This window comes from Odocoileus virginianus, chromosome 24 (assembly GCF_023699985.2).
Source record: "Odocoileus virginianus isolate 20LAN1187 ecotype Illinois chromosome 24, Ovbor_1.2, whole genome shotgun sequence".
NCBI lineage: Eukaryota > Metazoa > Chordata > Mammalia > Artiodactyla > Cervidae > Odocoileus > Odocoileus virginianus.
In genome coordinates, this window is record NC_069697.1 from 5,243,826 (window position 1) to 5,262,739 (window position 18,914).

General features: G+C 42.0%; 1 protein-coding gene across 4 annotated transcripts in view; it reads right to left on the reverse strand.

Moving 5' to 3' along the window:
* OSBPL8 (oxysterol binding protein like 8) overlaps positions 1 to 15,693 on the reverse strand; it is a 162,423-nt gene extending 146,730 nt beyond the window's left edge. For 3 of the 4 annotated variants that reach the window (XM_070454232.1, XM_070454231.1, XM_020886127.2), the window contains exon 1: positions 14,042 to 14,426. The gene's annotated coding sequence lies outside the window, so the exon portion shown is untranslated. Of the gene's footprint in view, positions 1 to 14,041; positions 14,427 to 15,576 lie in introns of those variants that run through there. The other variant, XM_020886126.2, reaches the window with a different exon arrangement.
* Between the last annotated feature and the right edge of the window lie 3,221 nt (positions 15,694 to 18,914).

Consider the following 18,914-nt stretch of genomic DNA (forward strand, 5'->3'; position numbering starts at 1 on the left):
CAAACAAGAACTCAAAAAGCATCCACAAGTTAGGACCAACTGGCAGAGATACAAACATCTATAGTAATCAATAGTGAAGAAATATCAACATAGTATCATGATCACAGTTTTTATGAATAAACCTGTGTTAACAACAACAAAAAAAGATAGGAAAGGTCTCCAACAAAAAATGATAAAATTAAAATATAAACTAAAATATAAAATTTCCCTCCAGTTATTCCAGATATCCCACTGAAATAAAAATAGTTCATACAGAAAAATAATAATAAAAGCAAAGAAATTAACAGCAGAGATGGGGCAATACAGGGGTCAGGGAATGGGAGTACATACTACCAGGTGTAAGATGGGTTCAAGGATGTACTGTGCAACACAGGGAACAAAGCCAATATTTTATAATAACTGTAAATCAAAAGAAACCTTTAAATTATAATAAAATTAAAAATAAGACACACACCGAAAGTGGAGATGAGCAGAACAGAGAGAAAAGTCAACAAGCTTATGAAAGATGAAAATAGATATGAAACTGCTTGATATAACAAGCAGAGAAAGCCACAGACTCATTCTATCCCACAAGAGTTACATAAAAGTTATATATAAAAACCAATATATCTGATAGAATCCAAGAGAAGCATTATTGCAAAGTAAATAGTCCGGCAAAGGGTGGGACTAAATAATGGGGCTAAAAATAGGAGAATTATTTTATTGCCTGACTGACTGTTTAAGGGACAACTCCATTTCCCAACACCCATCTCCAAGCAGCATCTAAACAATCGGCATTTACTCTCTGGCAAAATGACAGTCGGCCTTTCTCTAAAGAAAGTGAATACCTGTCTAGGGGATGCTGGCACAGAGTAATAAACGTTTCTAACCTGTGTTTTATCACCCTGCTTATTTAACCTATATGCAGAGTACATCATAACTTATATGCAGAGAAATGCTGGGCTGGATGAAGCACAAGCTGGAATCAAGATTGCTGGGAGAAATATCAATTACCTCAGATATGCAGAAGACATCAACTTTACGGCAGAGAGCAAAGAGGAACTGAAGAGCCTCAAAGAGAACAGTGAAAACTCTGGCTGAAAACTCAACATTCAAAAAACTAAGATCATGGAATCTGGTCCCATCACATCATGGCAAATAGATGTGGAAACAATGGAAACAGTGAGAGACTTTATTTTCTTGGGCTCCAAAATCACTGCAGATGATGACTGCAACCATGAAATTAAAAGATACTTGCTCCTTGGAAGAAAAGCTATGACCAACCTAGACAACATACTGAAAAGCAGACACATCACTCTGCTGACAAAGGTCCATCTAGCCAAGGCTATGGTTTTTTCAGTAGCCATGTATGGATGTAATAGTTGGACCATAAAGAAGGCTGATCACCAAAGGATTGATGCTTTCGAACTGTGGTGTTGGAGAAGACTCTTGAGAGTGCCTTGGACTGCAAGAATATCAAACTAGTCAATCCTAAAGGAAATCAATCCTGAGTATTCATTGGAGACTGATGCTGAGGTTGAAGCTCCAATATTTTGGCCACCTGATGCAAAGAGCCAACTCACTGGAAAAGATCCTGACGCTGGGAAAAACTGATGGCAGAAGAAGGGGACGACAGAGGATGAGATGGTTGGATGGCATCACTGACTTAACAGACATGAGTTTGAGCAAGCTCCGGGAGATGGTGAAGGACAGGGAAGCCTGGGGTGCTGCAGTCCATGGGGTTGCAAAGAGTCGGGAATGACTGAACAACAATCTGGAATTTTGAGGGCCCATGGCCTGGCTCCCCTCCCTCTTAACACAACACTTGCCAACAGATAGGCCCCACCCAATAATGTCCTGCCCATGAAGTGCCTTGCCCAGAATCCCTTTTCAAAGAAAAAAACCTAATACGGAAAACAGTCCAAGGAACAGAGTGGGAGGGGAATATCCAGACCAGGAAGCTGGTCCTTCTTTCTGAAACATTAATAAGAGACAACTAAGAATAACCAGGCATATAAGGAAAACTAAGTATGAAAAAAAATATTACAAAAACAAACATAAAAGCTGACAGGAAAAGGAAATATTTGAGGAAACACAAAATGCCTTTTAAAAATATGTTACTCTGCATATTCTGAGACTAAAGAGAGCACTAACACATCAAACAAGAATGGCAGAAAGAGAACAAGAAAATTCGTAGATTACCCTCTCCTCAAAAAATCAGCCAGATAAACTAGGGGAGAAAAAGTCACCTGAACACAGAGCTAAGGAAATCACAAAATATGAAAGCAAAAATAAGATGAGGATCAGTCCAAGCAAGAAAACATCTGCCTACTGTAGAACAAACAAGAAAACAAAGAGAAGAAAATATCAAAGACAGAAGAGGATTTCTTAGAGTTGGACAATCTGATTCAAATATGGGGAATTGAGTGCCTATAACAAATATAACCAAAACAAAACAAAATCATGCACTCCGCATAATGAGTTTGCAGCAAAAAGATGAAATAGAGAATATCCTCCAAGTTTTTAGTCAGAATAAAGAACAAATCACCTTCAAAGGATAGGGAATGAGACAGCATCTGACTTCAAACCAACTGCTGGAAGACAACTGAGCACTGCTTTTCAAAGTTTCAAGGAAAGTTATTTGCAACCTACAATATTGTAGCAGAGTCAATCAGTCCAGTTCAGTAGCTCAGTCGTGTCAGACTCTTCGCAACTCCATGGAATGAAACACGCCAGGCCTCCCTGTCCATCACCAACTCCCAGAGCTTGCTCAAGCCCATGTCCATTGAGTCAGTGATGCCATCCAACCATCTCATCCTCTGTTGTCCCCTTCTCCTATTGCCTTCAATCCTTCCCAGGATCAGGGTCTTTTCCAATGAGTCAGTTCTTCGCATGCATCAGGTGGCCAAAGTATTGGAGCTTCAGCTTCAGCACCAGTCCTTCCAATGAACATTCAGGACTGACTTCCTTTAGGATTGTACCTGAACTATCAGTTAAATATGAAAACAGTGAAGACATTTTCATCCATAGAATGTTTTAGAAATTTTGCCTCTCAAACACACTTTTTTGGAAGTTAGTTTAAGATGTACTCCAGAAAAAAAGATCAAGTAAGTTTAGTAAAAAAGTAACATCTATAATAGAAATGGAGTCAATTCAAGAGGCCAGTGAAAGGAAGTTCCAAAAGGAGGCCTAAAAGGCAACTAGTTCAAACTGAAGCAGAATTACAGGCAAGGACACATAAATAGGGTCACAACACAACAGGGAGTATGCTGTAGAGTGGGTGGGAGGAGACGGTGGAGACTGTGATAGAAGAATTCAATACCCAAAAAGGAAGCAATTAGAGACATCAAGAAAATAAGATGTCATGTCCACTGTTTTTAATTCAATGGCTAGGTTGTAAACAACTGATAAAGTAAAATCCACAGCACCATAATGGTATCAAGATATTCTTCTTCAAGTGGCCTAAGGGCTGCTTAGTAGAATCTGTAGGAAAGAAGTCATCATCTGAGCATACCACCTGGCCTACCATTACATATTACATAGTCTTAGCATCAAAACTATATACTGGTTTTTGTCATTTAGAGATGGACATATGGACATGACAGCTGGGGTTGGGGGGATGAGAGAAATGCGTTTAGCTAGGCAATAACAACTGTAGCTACCAGTCTAGAAAGAAAAGAAAGGAAGAAAGAAAAAGTGGAAAATCCAGACAATGTCTAAGCTGATAAATTAGTCTAAGTGTAGATTCAATAGGAACTATTTTATAAAAACAACACAGCTTCCTCTGTTGCTTGTTCATAAACAAACCTCCCCCATGAACTCCACCCATCTCCAAGGGGAGAAAAATCCCTTTAATTAAAGGTAAGTTTGTTTCCATTTAAAATGACTTCTTCCAGGTTAACTCCAGTTTTTGAGGGAGCGGTTCTCCACTGGGCGTGATTTGCCCCCAGGGGACATCTGGCACTATCTAGAGACACTCTGGTGGTACACTAATGGAGATTCTACTGGCGTCTAACAGGTAGATGACAGAACGCAGTTCTACAGTCTACAATGTACAGGACAGCATCATCCAGCCCAACGTGTCCACAAAGCCAAGCTGGAGAAACCCTGTTTCACAGGAACTCCTCAGACTTCTATAGAAAAGCGCTTATAGTTTGTGTTCCTTATCCTGATGATAGTATCTGGATGTAGAGGAAAGCTTCTGTGGGCACAGGGAGTGTCATGATTGGTCTGAACATGGACCCATGGACTGCCCTCCGGGTCCTCATCAGCCTTTGAGGTTTGATAGGGTCACAGTGGCACCCACTGATGAGGATGCTCCAACAGCATCCCGTGGGCCTGCGGACTGGGCCCCACCCCAGGTCCTGCTGGTGTGGACATTCGCAGGGCCTCAGCTACCGCCTCCCAGCAGCCCGTGCTTAGCGTTAAGCCCACACAAGCTGCACACAACAACCCTCGCACTGCCTCACTGCATGACACAGTGCATCGCGAGTGCTGCTGTCTGGCGCACAGCCTTCTTCCACCGGGTGATCCAGGGGCTTGAGACCTTCCTAGTCTCAGGTTCTATCCTGGGCATCTGGCCCTTGGACTGGAGAAGAGAAGGCAGAGGAAGACAGCCGCTCCACTCAGAAGTGCCAATACAAAACATCCATGCATGTTCCCCTGGTGAAAACCCGTCATCCGGTCCCACTGCGATGCAGAGGAGAGGATGACAAGAAGTGTGTTCCTGGGGGGCAGCCACTTCCAGTGTTCACTGAACTAAAGCTAGAGCACAAACTCCAGGTAGCGCTGAGCTGACCCGGCCACAGCCGCCCTCGCCACGACCTCTAGGATCTAGCTGGTTCTTCCGCTCACAACAGTCCCTGCAGGACAGGCGGGCTGGCTCTCACTCCGCTAACCTCTATTTCCTACACGTGGATTCTGTGAGAACTCCAGGTCTCTTTCACACCACGTAAGAAAAACAGGAAACTCACAGGGTGCATCTCCAGGTCTTGCTTTGCCTGGAGACACCACTGTCTTCTCCTGCAGCACTCTCGTGTCACAGAGGGTCAGGACAAGGCAACAAGCTAGCTGCATGGCTGTGGAGGTTCTGCACGAAGCAGTCTGACTCCAGACCCTGTGCTAGTCTGCCTCTCCAGATTTCTAAAATATTAGGTAGCAAGAAAGCCCTTTCATGATCATTAATGCCTATTTATAAAGCATTCACACCTTGCAAAACAGCCTAGGGAACTATTACAAACCCCCCACTATGAGGCACAGCACTGTTTTTCTCTGCTTCTGGATTGTCGATCTTAAATGTTATTATAGTCAAAACAACAGGCAAAATTATACAGTAAGCAAAACTCATCCTCAGAAGCGCCTCACCCTACTCTCCACTTAACAGTGTACCTGTGTCTTCACGTCAAAGAAATCCCACCTCCTTATTCTTTTTTTAAAAAACAAATATTTATTTGGCTGGCCAGGTCTCAGTTGCGGCATGTGGGATCTTCAGCTGCAGCATGAGAACTCCCAGCTGGGGTATGCGGGATCCAGTTCCCCGATCAGGGATTGAAGCCGGGCTCCCTGCACTGGAAGCAAGGAGTCCCAACCACTGGACCACCAGGGAAGTCCCCTCACCTCATTACTCAGACAGAATAATAACATATTTTGTACCACGAATGAATAACATACAAAAGTGTTACTTCGACTAGACTATGTCTCCCCAAACCTATCAGGTGGGTGCAAAAGTAATTGCAGTTTTGCATTGTTGAACTCCACTGTTTGATATTGGAACATGTTCTCAAATAAATGTGGCTATGTTATACATTGTTTTAATGCAAATTTCTCACTTTATGTTTTCTGGCTGATGACTTATTACTTGCTGTTTATTTTATATCTATTTTAGACTACAGAAATGATGTTAGACAAAAAGCAAATTCAACCAATTTTTTATTTGAGGTCAAAATGGGTCATCATAAACCAGCAGAGACAATTCGCAGCATCAATGCATTTGGCCCAGGAGCTGCTAACATACAGTGCAGTGGCTGTCCAAGAAGTTTTACAGAAGAGAAGAGAGCCTTGAAGACGAGCAGACTGGCTAGCCATCGGAAGTTGACAACAACCAGTTGAGTCATCATCGAAAATGACCCTCTCACAATGACACTAGAAAATGCCAAGAACACAACATTGACCATTCTACCATCATTTGGCATCTGAAGCAAACTGGAAAGGTGAAAGAGCTCGATAAGTGGGTGCCTCGTGAGCTGACCAAAAATTTAAAAAATCACCATTCTGAAGTGTCATCTTCTCTTATTCTATGCAACATCACCACACCATTTCTTGCCTGGATTGTGACATGCAACGACAGGTGGACTGCGTAAAACTGGCACTAATCAGCTCAGTGGTTGGATTGAGAAGCAGCTCCAGAGCACTTCCCAAAGTCAAACCTGCATCAAAAAAAGGTCATGGTTCACTGTTGGCTGGTCTGCTGCCTGTCTGATATGCCTTTCTGAATCCCAGCAAAACCACCACATCTGAGAAGCATGCTCAGCAAATCAATGAGATGAATCGAAAATTGCAATGCCCGCAGTCTGCAATGGTCAACAGAATGGGCCCAACTCTTCTCCAAGACAAATCCCGATTGCACGCTGCACAACCAATGGTTCAAAAGTTGAATGAATTGGGCTACCAAGTTTTGCCTCCTCTACCATGTTCCCCTGACTTCTCGCCAAACGTCAACTCTTTGCAGGCAAAATGCTCCCACAACCAGCAGGAGGCAGAAAAAGCTTTCAAAGTGTTCACTGAATCCCAAAGCATGGATTTTTATGCTACAGGAATAAGAAAATTTATTTCTCATTGGCAAAAATGTGCTGACTGTAATGGTTCCTATTTTGATTTAAAAAGATGTGTTTGAGCCTAATAATAATAATTTAAAATTCATGGTCAGAAATTGCAGTGACTTTTGTATCAAATACCATACCTTCACCCCATCAAAATGCACTTACACATATTTCATAATTTTCACTGAAGTATGAGCCTTCTTTGTAAAAAGCTTTGTAATCTGATAAACTCGGTTCAGTTCAGTCATTCAGTCATTTCTGACTCTTTGCGACCCCATGAATCAATCGCAGCACACCAGGCCTCCCTGTCCATCACCAACTCCCAGAGCTTACTCAAACTCATGTCCATTGAGTCGGTGATGCCATCCAGCCATCTCATCCTTTGTCATCCCCTTCTCCTCCCGCCTTCAATCTTTCCAATCAGCAGGGTCTTTTCCAATAAGTCAGTTCTTCACATCAGGTGGCCAAAGTATTGGGAGTTTCAGCTTCATCATCAGTCCTCCCAATGAATACTCAGGACTGATCTCATTTAGGATGGACTGGTTGGATCTCCTTGCAGTCCAAGGGACTCTCAAGAGTCTTCTCCAACACCACAGTTCAAAAGCATCAATTCTTCGGCGCTCAGCTTTCTTTATGGTCCAACTCTCACATCCATACATGATTACTGCAAAAACCATAGGTTTGACAAGATAACCTTCGTCAGCAAAGTAACGTCTCTGCTTTTTAATATGTTGTCTAGGTTGGTCATACTTTTCTTCCAAGAAGCAAGTGTCTTTTAATTTCATGGCTACAGTCACCATCTGCAGTGATTTTGGAGCCCCAAAAATAAAGTTTGTCTGTTTCCACTGTTTCCTCACCTATTTGCCATGAAGTGATGGGACCAGATGCCACGACCTTAGTTTTCTGAATGTTGAGCTTTAAGCCAGCTTTTCACTCTCCCCTTTCACTTTCATCAGGAGGCTCTTCAGTCCCTCTTCACTTTCTGCCTTAAGGGTGGTTTCATCTGCATATCTGAAGTTATTGATAATTTTCCTACCAATCTTGATTCCAGCTTGTGCTTCATCCAGCCCATCGTTTCTCATGCTGTACTCTGCATATAAGTTAAATAAGTCGGGTGACAATATACAGCCTTAAGGTACTCCTTTTCCTATTTGGAACCAGTCTGTTGTTCCATGTCCAGTTCTACCTGTTGCTTCCTGACCTGCATACAGATTTCTCAGGAGGCAGGTCAGGTGGCCTGGTATTCCCATCTCTTGAAGAATTTTCCACAGTTTGTTGTGATCCACACAGTCAAAGGCTTTAGCATAGTCAATAAAGCAGAAGTAGATGTTTTTCTGGAAGTCTCCGCTTTTTCGATGATCCAACAGATGTTAGCAATTTGATCTCTGGTTCCTCTGCCTTTTCTAAATCCAGCTTCAACATCTGGAAGTTCTCAGTTCACATAATATTGAAGCCTCAGTGGAGAATTTTGAGCATTATTTTGCTAGCATGTGAGATGAGTGCAATTGCGCAGTAGTTTGAGCATTCTTTGGCACTGCCTTTCTTTGGGGTTGGAATGAACACTGACCTTTTCCAGTCCTGTGGCCACTGCTGAATTTTCCAAATTTATTGGAATATTGAGTGCAGCACTTTATCGGTATCATTGTTTAGGATTTGAAATATCTCAGCTAGAATTCCATCACCTCTACTAGCTTTGCTCATAGTGATGCTTCCTAAGGCCCACTTGACTTCGGACTCCAGGATATCTGGCTCTGGTGAGTGATCACACCATCGTGGTCATCTGGCTCGTGAAGATCTTTTTTGCTTAGTTCTATATTCTTGCCACCTTTTCTTAGTATCTTCTGCTCTGTCAGATCCATACAGTTTCTGTCCTTTACTGAGCCCATCCTTGCATGAAATGTTCCCTTGGTATCTCTAAGTTTCTTGAAGAGATCTCTAGTCTTTCCCACTCTATTGTTTCTCCTGCTAATAGTGGCATTTGGCAGCCAAAAAAATTATTTTAACAGTGGATATTTCAAAAGGATAGCTTTTAATTATGCAGATTTGTATGATTAAATATCACTCATAAAAACCATAAATACCACTCATAATAACCCACTCATACCAATTCTGTGCATTAGTTTTACTCTTTAAAGAAAAAATATGAATTTTTAAAATTGCAACAAATCACCTTAAAATACAATTCCAGTTCAGTCTACAATTTCCAAGTAAGGAAATCACAACTGAATGAACAATAATGAATTATTTGCTTTACTCCACATAAAATAAAGGATGTCATTCAAATACACATTAAATAAAGCAAATTGAGGTAATCTTATTACAAACTGTATTTTCATCAAGTCACAAGTCAAAGTAGACTGAGAAAGATCATAAAGGCCAAGATCTGACACAAGGGGCAACTTCCAATAAACTACACAAGGCAGTATAATGTGATGGCTAAAAGGTCAGGTTCTGATGTGAAAAGTCAGGTTAAACCTTGAATTCAAATCCTTTTGGCAAGTTCCACCACCTGCTACTTACCCTCCCTGTGACTCAGGGTTAGTCCAAATCCTGGCTCTCCAGCCTACTACTTAATCTCTCAGTGCCAGAGGTTTAAAAAGGGACAAGAAAATAGCCTGATTTGGGGGGAAGGGGATCATAGTCAAGTACGTATGTCAAGCACCTGATACAAAGTTAGTACTCAACACATATCAGTTACCATTATTATTATGACCAATCACTCCTACTAAGACACCTTCAGGAACTATCAATCTCCCTCTGAATCTATCATGTTTTTAACAACCCTGAATTTAAAAGTTTCCTTTTTATTTGAAAAGTCTTCAAGTTCAAAAACTGTTTCCTCCTTTTTTTTCCCCCCCAGTCCTTTGTGAATATGGAAGATGGTAGGTAACTGGCTTATTGTTTGAAGATTCAAGACTCTTTTTGGTCCTTTCATAATACAATTCCCTTTCAAATATTGTACAAAGGACAGCCTGCTTTATGAATTTAAACACTGCAAAGAGTTCACAAAGTATAATGAAAGTTTGAGATTCATGAAAGAATACACAGCTACTAGAGCAAAAAGCTTAGATAAGAAATGATGCAGAAGTCTATAAGACTGCTCACAAAATACTGAATTCTAAACTAAAACACAGCAGATAGAGACTCTTCATGGTTTACGGTCACTCAGATCACTAAAAACATACAGATGACATTTTCAGTAATTTTGTTTTCTATAATAGCAGGAAAGTGTACTTTTTTGTTTGTTTTTCACAACAGTGAATAGACAGATTGCCTGACAGGCAAGCACAATTTCTTCAAAAACAAATTCTGTAAAGAAAGCCTAAAAGGCTCAGACTTTTCAGTAACACATATCCCTTAAAGCTTTACAAATCTGAGGTATCTAACATTCCCTGTGGTTTGTAACATTAAAAAGTAACTCAACTAAGCCTCATTTCTATCAGAAAACATTATGCTTGACTGAAAGAAAATTAAGTATCTAGAATTTAGATACTGATAAATTTAAAGGTAACACAATGGGACAATGCAAATATAAGTAGATATCTGAGTCTGTGATAAATACATCAAAATATTTTTTAAAGCTCTAATGACAAAGAAATGTTTTAAGCAATTTAATGTTTGATTTCTCCTATGTGTTAGTACTGAAATAGGCACTTTCCGGCGGAGTGGGGGCGGGGGGGGGGGGGGGGCAGTTTCAGGGAGAATGGATACATGTATATGCATAGCTCAGTCCCTTTGATGTTCACCTGAAACTACCACAACATTGTTCGTCAGATAAATCCCAATACAAAAAAAAATTTTCAAGTTTGGGGGGAAAAATACTGAAATAGGCACTTTGACATACATTTTGTAATCTCATTTCCCCAACAACCATGTGAATAAGGATTATTGTTCTCCTTTTACAAATGAGAAAGCTAGGCCCAGTGGTTTACCTAGCTTTCTTATACAAACTGAAAGTCGCTCAGTAGTGTCTGATTCTTTGCAACCCCATGAACCATACAGTACATGGAATTCTCCAAACCAGAATACTGGAGAGGGTAGCCTTTCCCTTCTCCAGGGGATCTTCCCAACCCAGGGATCCAGCCCAGGTCTCCCGCATTGTGGGCAGATTCTTGTCCAGCTGGGCCACAAGGGAAGCCCAAGAATACTGGAGTGGGTAGCCTATCCCTTCTCCAGCAGATCTTCCAGACCCAGGAATTGAACCCTGGTCTCCTCCATTGCAGGCGGATTCTTTATCAACTGAGCTATCAAGGAAGCCTAATTTCTTGTATAAAATGCAGTCAGAAATCCCATCAAGTTTTCCAACCTCCAGATCAATGCTCCTACTTTCACTCTACCATTGCCACTTCCAAAACTCAAGACCTCTAAATTTCAGCACTTTTTATCAAGAAGAGGTAACAGTTAGAGGGAAGAAGAAAAATTCTTCATGTTACCAAAAGAATCACTGTGTTTAATCTGGCATGACTATTCAGTCCAATTTAAATGCTTTGGTTCAAGCTGTCTACCTCTTAGAACAATCTGCTTATCATCAGATACACCGCTTTCAGTCAAGACTTAAATGAAACATCACCTCTTCCAAGAAAGGTCCCCAGATGAAATGAGTTCGCCTCCCTTCTTCGACACCTACATCATTTTTGTCATCTCCTTCCTTGTATCTAATCTGGATTATATTATCACATACTCCTCTTTGTTTTCCAGTCAAATATCTGGAACCACATTTTTTCATTCAATAACTCTTAAGCATTTGAAACTTCAATGGTTCTTGCTATCATGGAGAGTTTACATTGTTTCCAGCTTTAATAACAAAAATTAACAACGGGTAGAAGAGTATGATGTTTCAGGACAAGAACTCCTTCCTACAAGGTCTTAGGAGAAAGCTCTCTCCTTGCAAACTTGCTAACATTCTTCAGGGAGGAAAAATTCTTCTATCAAGTGCTCCAGATGAGACCTTCAATTTCATGCCTTTGAGAGGATATATGAGGGGGTGAGGACCAACCTGGAAGGAAGGATAGATCTAAAGTCTTTCAGAGGTTTCCAAAAGAAAACACTGATATGAAATCTTCACACATTAGTCCGGATAGCTCTTTCTGTGTTCAAACCACAAGGAAATTCTACTTCAATTTCCCTGCCCACAGCCACCTTCATTAGTGAAGTAATCAGAGACTTAATTCAAGTTGCATTTATGTACTATTTGTAGGTCATATTCATAAGATAGGACCTTTTTAATTCCTCAATGCTCCAAGATCATTGCGATAAAAGTTTTCAGCTTTGGATATTATGATGTAAATATTAAAATACAATAAATACTTCAAGTATTATTAGGATAAAGAATTTCCAAAATAATATTAGAAAACTCTAAGTATCACTTCTTTATTTTGTCATTTCCTGCTTCAATTCAAATGATCTGCTCTTGAAGGATTATTTATAAACCAAGTTTAAATGTACCAAGGACACTCATTAGAGAAATTATGCAATTAATTCCTTAAAAAGACAGATGCTTTTATAATTCAAGCTTTGTAAATTCATAACTTTACCACTTTTTTCTTAAATCAAAACTAAAGCATAATTCTATTACACAGAGTTGTATTATTTGTTTCTTAGCTATCTTTTATGGCTTTTTCAACTCAAAAGAAACCTAAAAGCTATATATTACCAAATTTATAGATACCATAAATGCTTTGTAAGAAACATTTGATTGCCTCTAAAAGGTCATAATAGTCTAACTGGGAAAAAAAAAAAAAAAACCTGTGAAAAACCTTTTCACAGATCACAACTACAACAAATATTATGATTCAACGAAAGAGAAATAAACCATGACCATGTTTAATTAAACAGGCCCTTCTAAGCACCTGTGTACAATGTATTGTAGCTCAAACGGTTCACATGGAGTTTGAACACAACTTAAGCTCCATAATTAAAGACCTAAAAAGTAGTTCTTATGTTTCATCAATTCCCTTTTCCATTACTTTGAGCAGGCATGTTGCAGTCATTCCACACACAGTTACTAATGAAAAAAGAAAAAAAAGGGGGGGGTAAAATATTTTAAATTAGCTGTAATAGAGGACACTCCTGTTTCATAAAGCCAGCATGATCTTAAAATTTTCACTGCAAAACAGGTTCGAGCAAGCACAGAAATTCACCCTGCCTCTCCGCTTGATCAAGTTTAGATAACATCGCTTGAGATAGAAGGAAACCTAACAAAGAATTCACAATCCTTGGAATCTTAAGGAAGGCAAAAAAAAATTTTTTTTTAATAATTATTTTTGAAAAGACCAACAGTGGCTCTAATTTGAAGCTAAGTTTCAGAGAAAGTTAATTAAAAACGAATAACCCTACCATATACAGTGCAATGTAATACTACTTATAAGTCATTTACATCTTCCAGCATCAGAAAGACAAACACTTCATTAAATTGTTTAAAGTAAATATGCACATAACATCAGTCGGGTAAATTTCTCCATCTATTTAAGTAGGAGCCCAAGTTACCTATTGTTTCAGGCAGTATTTAGAGAAAATTAAATTAGGTATGTTCCCCAATCGCAGATGTCTCTCATAAAGAGTGTCGAGTGACTTTTGTGAAAGGAAAATCTGCATATACTGTTGCTTCGGCTGGGCCGGTCTGGAGTTGATGGCTCAAAGAACCAAAGGCAGGCTCTTTGTAAAGCTTCTTGGAACCCGATTCCATTCTCCAGAAAGGGCTCAGACACAAAGACTAAATGTACAAGTGTAGCAGAGGCTTCGCCTTCCTCCTACGCTACAAGAAGGCCACAGGAACTGAGGTTTAGAGGAACAACGCCGTGGCACTCGGCTCTCCCAGGGCGGGCGCGGTCTGCGGTGCGCGCCACAGCCCTCCTCCGGGGCTGTCACAGGAAAACGGGAGCCTCGCCTGAACTGCCTCAAGTGACAAAGCGCCACTCTCCCCGGCGCCAGGGCTTCCGGAGCGACCCCGCCGTCCGCCCAAGCAAACTTCGGGCGGGGGCCGACACTAGGGGCCGTCCAAAAGACGGTACCGGCGCCCTGCCCCTGCTGCGGCTTTGTGAGGTTGCAGACTAACTCACCATGGGCCCCAAAGCCCTCCATCCTCGCCAGCCTTTGGAATGTCCCACTCCAAGAGGGGACACGGGAATCAAAGGAAACCTCCCCGGCGCGGGGTGCCCGCAGTCCCCGCCGGCCCGAGCGCAGAACGTGGGAGGCAGGGGTGCCGCCGCCCGGAGCCTGCGGACAGAGACCCGCGCTACACTCACCGGTGCGGAGCCCCCGGAGAGGCGGGGCGCGGGGGGTCGGTTCCTGTGGGGCCCCGCACGCGTCCAGTCAGACCCCAACTTCTCTCGGCCGCAGTCGCCGGCGGCAGCTGGAGCGCGAGCCCAGTCCAAGGGAGCTGCCTCGCGGCCGAGGAGGCAGTGCCCGCTCGGCCCGCGAAGAGGGCGGGAACTCCGGCCCTACGGTCTGCCGGTCTGGGCGGGCCCCCCGCCCCCTTCCTCTGGCTGCGGGCTACCGGCAGCGGCTACCGCGCCGGCGACAGCAATCGCTGCAGCCACTGGGGCTGCCGCTACCACCGCCGCCCAGCCGGGAACGCGTCGCGGACTGATGCAGTCATCGGCCGTGCCGCCGCCGCTCTGGGCCTCTGGAGCCGCCGAGCTCCTTCACACTCGAGGACCCGCCCCGGCCCCGCCCCCTGCTGGCGGACTCGGGTCACGCCCCCTTCCCGTCACGTGACGACGCGCGGAGGCGGGGACGAAGACGCCTCTCCAGCTGGGCTAGCGTCGGCCGCGCGGGATCAACTGTCAACGCCTGGTTCGGGCGGAGTCTTATCGCGGCCGAAAACTCCTCTACACACCCTGGGGCGGTCTCGGGAGGCGAACCCACCCTCCCGCTCCGCGCCTGTTGAACCGAGGCCTTTGGGACCGGTCGTGCAGGGCCCTTCCTAAATTAAGGAGACTGTCCCGTAGAGCTCCCGGGTAGGACTCAGGGTCCCCCCACCTCCCCAGCCTGGGGCTTGCCTAAAGTTTTAGCCAAGCAAAGGAAAACAGAAAGCATCGTGGTATCTGCCTTGGAAAGCAGTGACTACTTCTTCCTATTTCTAGTAGCACGTCAGTTGTGGCATTTAATGTACTGTTTTCTTCATTAGAGATTGTCATTTTTGAGGAGAGGATGGTGCATTTCTTTCATGCTGAGATGAAAATAGCTTAGCAAAGTTATTTTGGTTCCTAGTCCTGTTCGGGATCCTTCGTGCCAGTTTTACAGTCATTAAGTTTTACAATGTGTTAGGTTGGTGACTATTTAAACAGATACACAGGAATTTCACGATTCTTTCCATTTTTAAAATAAAGCCTAATTCTTGATATTTTTTCAGGTACATTAACTTTTGGACATAATCTTTTGCCTTCCCTTTTAACCAGAATCCAAGGAACTCGCCCCTCAACCTTGTACCGTAATGAGAGGAAGAGTAAAGTGTCAGTGACCAAAAGACAGTAACAATACAAAAATAAGGGTGTTAGAAAAGCAGAAAGATCATAATCAAATCCTGTTAACAATGAAGGCGCATGAAAAAGCTTTCTCTAATAAGTAAACTCAGTTTGTAACTCATTTTTCCTTCTAACTCAGAACTAAGTTCTTTTCTTACGTGATTCTCATCTCATTACCTTTTCTTAAGAGGTCAAAAAACATTCTGAACAGCTGAATACTTTGAATTGAATAAGCAGAAGAGTTTGGCCTATATAATCCTTATTACTAAAATATTTCATAGAAACTCTAAAAGATCATGGAATTTAAGACTCACCATTATTTCGTGTTACCCAAGAAAGAAAAGAAACTTCGCCAATTAAACTGTGCCATGCCACTGATTTTTTAAAGATGCATCTTAAACTCAGAGATGTTAAAACGTGAAAAACAATGAGTCTTAGAATCTATGAGATATTAGAATGAAGTGGTGTTCCAATGAGGAAAAGATTCTATAGGTTCTGTTCTGAAGTCTGAGAGATCGTAGGTGTGGTTCAGATACACATGAGGGAAGTTTAGTGTTCTGTGAATGACACAGATTCAGCAAAGCTAGTAATTTTGAAGTTTGTGAGCAGATTGAAGCCTGTCTTCTATTTTCTAGAGCAGGGGTGTTTGAACTGATTCAAAATTCTATTTTACTTTTTAATGACAGGCTAGAATGGAATCTAAAATAAAAGATCAGAGTGTATATATAACAAGGGCAAGGATTCTGAAACTTTTGTTTCTGTTATGGAGGAGGGTGCCTATGACCTGTGTTAGGATTTAAACTGTGTTTCTTATTCTAAGTTGCAGTCAGATTTCAAAATCTATGGACTTTCCTGGTGGTTCAGCAGTAAGAAATCAGCCTGCCAAGCTGGAGACAGGTGTTCCATCCCTGGGTCGGGAGGAAGATTCCCTGGAGAAGAAAATGGCAACCAACTCCAGTATTCTTGCCTGGGAAACCCCATGGACAGAGGAGCCGGGTGGGCTACAGTCCATGGGGTCACAAAGTGTAGAATACAACTTAAGGACAAAACAACAACAACAAGATTTCAAGCAGAATGTTCCCAGAGCATTGAAGATGCAAAATATACCATCTGGGCTCTTTGGCTTTTCCTTGACTTTGGGAATTGAGACTAAAGATTAGATGTAGGCTATGAATTGCCTTGTCTAGTCCTCTTCTGCCTCAACCCCACTTTCTAACACTGGATGTTGAAAATAAAGTCATTTATTGAAATGGAAAGCACTGTACTGGAATCAAGGAAACTTAGGTTAATTAGATATGTGGCTAGATAAATTCAGTTCAGTCAGTTGCTCAGTCATGGACTCTGCGACCCCATGGACTGCAGCATGCCAGGCTTTCCTGTCCATCACCAACCCTTGAAGTTCACTCAAACCCATGTCCATTGAGTCAGTAATGCCATCCAACCAATTCATCCTCTGCTCCTCCTGCCTTCAATCTTTCCCAGCATCAGGGTCTTTTCCAATGAGTCAGTTCTTCCCATCAGGTGGTCAAAGTATTGGAGTTTCAGCTTCAACATCAGTCCTTCCAATGATTATTCAGAACTGATTTCCTTTAGGATTGACTGGTTGGATCTCCTTGCAATCCAGTGGACTCTCAAGAGTCTCCTAAAACACCACAGTTCAAAGCATCAGATTCTTCAGTGCTCAGATCTTTATAGTTCAACTCTCACATCCATACATGACTACTGGAAAAACCATAGCTTTGACTAGACAGACGTTTGTCAGCAAAGTAATGTCTCTGCTTTTTAATATGCTGTCTAGGTTGGTCAAAACTTGTCTTCCAAGGAGCAAGCATCTTTTAATTTCATGGCTGCAGTCACCATCTGCAGTGATTTTAGAGTCCAAAAAAAAATAAAGTCAGCCACAGTTTCCATTGTTTCCTCATCTCTTTGCGATGAAGTGATGGAGCCAGATGCCGTGATCTTAGTTTTCTGAATGTTGAGTTTTAAGTCAACTTTTTCAGTCTCCTCTTTCACTTTCATCAAGAGGCTTTTTAGTTCTTGTTTGCTTTCTGCCATAAGGGTGGTGTCATCTGCATATTTGAGGTTATTGGTATTTCTCCTGGCAGTCTTGATTCCAGCTTGTCCTTCATCCAGCCCAGCATTTCTCATGATGTACTCTGCAAATAAGTTAAATAAGCAGCATGACAATATACAGCCTTGATGGACTCCCTTCCTGATTTGGAATCAGCCTGTTGTTCCATATCCAGTTCTAACTGTTGCTTCCTGACCTGCATACAGATTTCTCAGGAGGCAGGTCAGGTGGTCTGGTATTCCCATCTCTTGAAGAATTTTCCACAGTTTGTTGTGATCCACACAGTCAAAGGATTTGGCAGTCAATAAAGCAGAAATAGATGTTTTTCTGGAACTCTCTAGCTGTTTCAATGATCCAACGGATGTTGGCAATTTGATCTCTGGTTCCTCTGCCTTTTCTAAATCCAGCTGGAACATCTGAAAGCTCACAGTTCATGTACTATTGAAGCCTGGCTTGGAGAATAATGAACATTATTTTGCTAGCACATGAGATGAGTGCAATTGTGCAGTAGTTTGAACATTCTTTGGCATTGCCTTTCTTTGGGATTGGAATGAAAACTGACATTTTCCAATCATGTGGCCACTGCTGAGTTTCCAAATTTGCTGGCATATTGAGTGCAGCACTTTCACAGCATCATCTTTTAGGATTTGAAATATCTCAGCTGGAATTCCATCACCTCCACTAGTTTTGTTCATAGTGAAGCTTCCTAATGCCCACTTGACTTCACGTTCCAGGACATCTGGCTCTAGGTGAGTGGTCACACCATTGTGATTATCTGGGTGGTGAAGATCTTTTTTGTGCTGTTCTTCTATGTTCTTGCCACCTCTTCTTAATATCTTCTGCTTCTGTTAGGTCCATACCGTTTCTGTCCTTTATTGTGCCCATCTTTGCATGAAATGTTCCCTTGGTATCCCTAATTTTCTTGAAGAGATCTCTAGTCTTTCCCATGCTATTGTTTTCCTCTATTTCTTTGCATTGATCACTGAGGAAGGCTTTCTTCTCTCTCCTTGCTATTCTTTGGAACTCTGAATTCAAATGAGTATATCTTTCCTTTTCTCCTTTGCCTTTCAAGTCTCCTCTTTTCATGTTTATTTGTAAGGCCTCCTCAGACAACCTCCTCAGACATTTCTTACACTGGCTGTTGAAAATAAAATCGTTTATTGAAATGGAAAGCACTGTAATGGAGTCAAGGAAGCTTAGGTTTATTAGATATGCAACTAGATAAGTTACTCTGCATTTCAAGTTCTGATAGAAGGGAGTTGGACTACATGCTCTTTAAGGAATGATATGCAATCTTTTTTTCCAATGGGTGATGTTCACATTTGAAACAAATAGTCATGGTGTACCCAGGATTATGCAAATTGTTTTCAAACTAGCTGTAACTCCTCTCTCTCTCTCTCACACACACACCCACACACCCACCCAGAATGCACATAAGTGAAAGTGAAGATATAATAGGGAAAACAAATGTAAATAATTAATATATTGCAGAACCAAATTTGGGCCCCCTCACTGGTGCACAGTAAAGTCATTCCTTGACACCAAGTTGTGGTGAAGGAAAGTACAGGGTTTTTTGCAGGG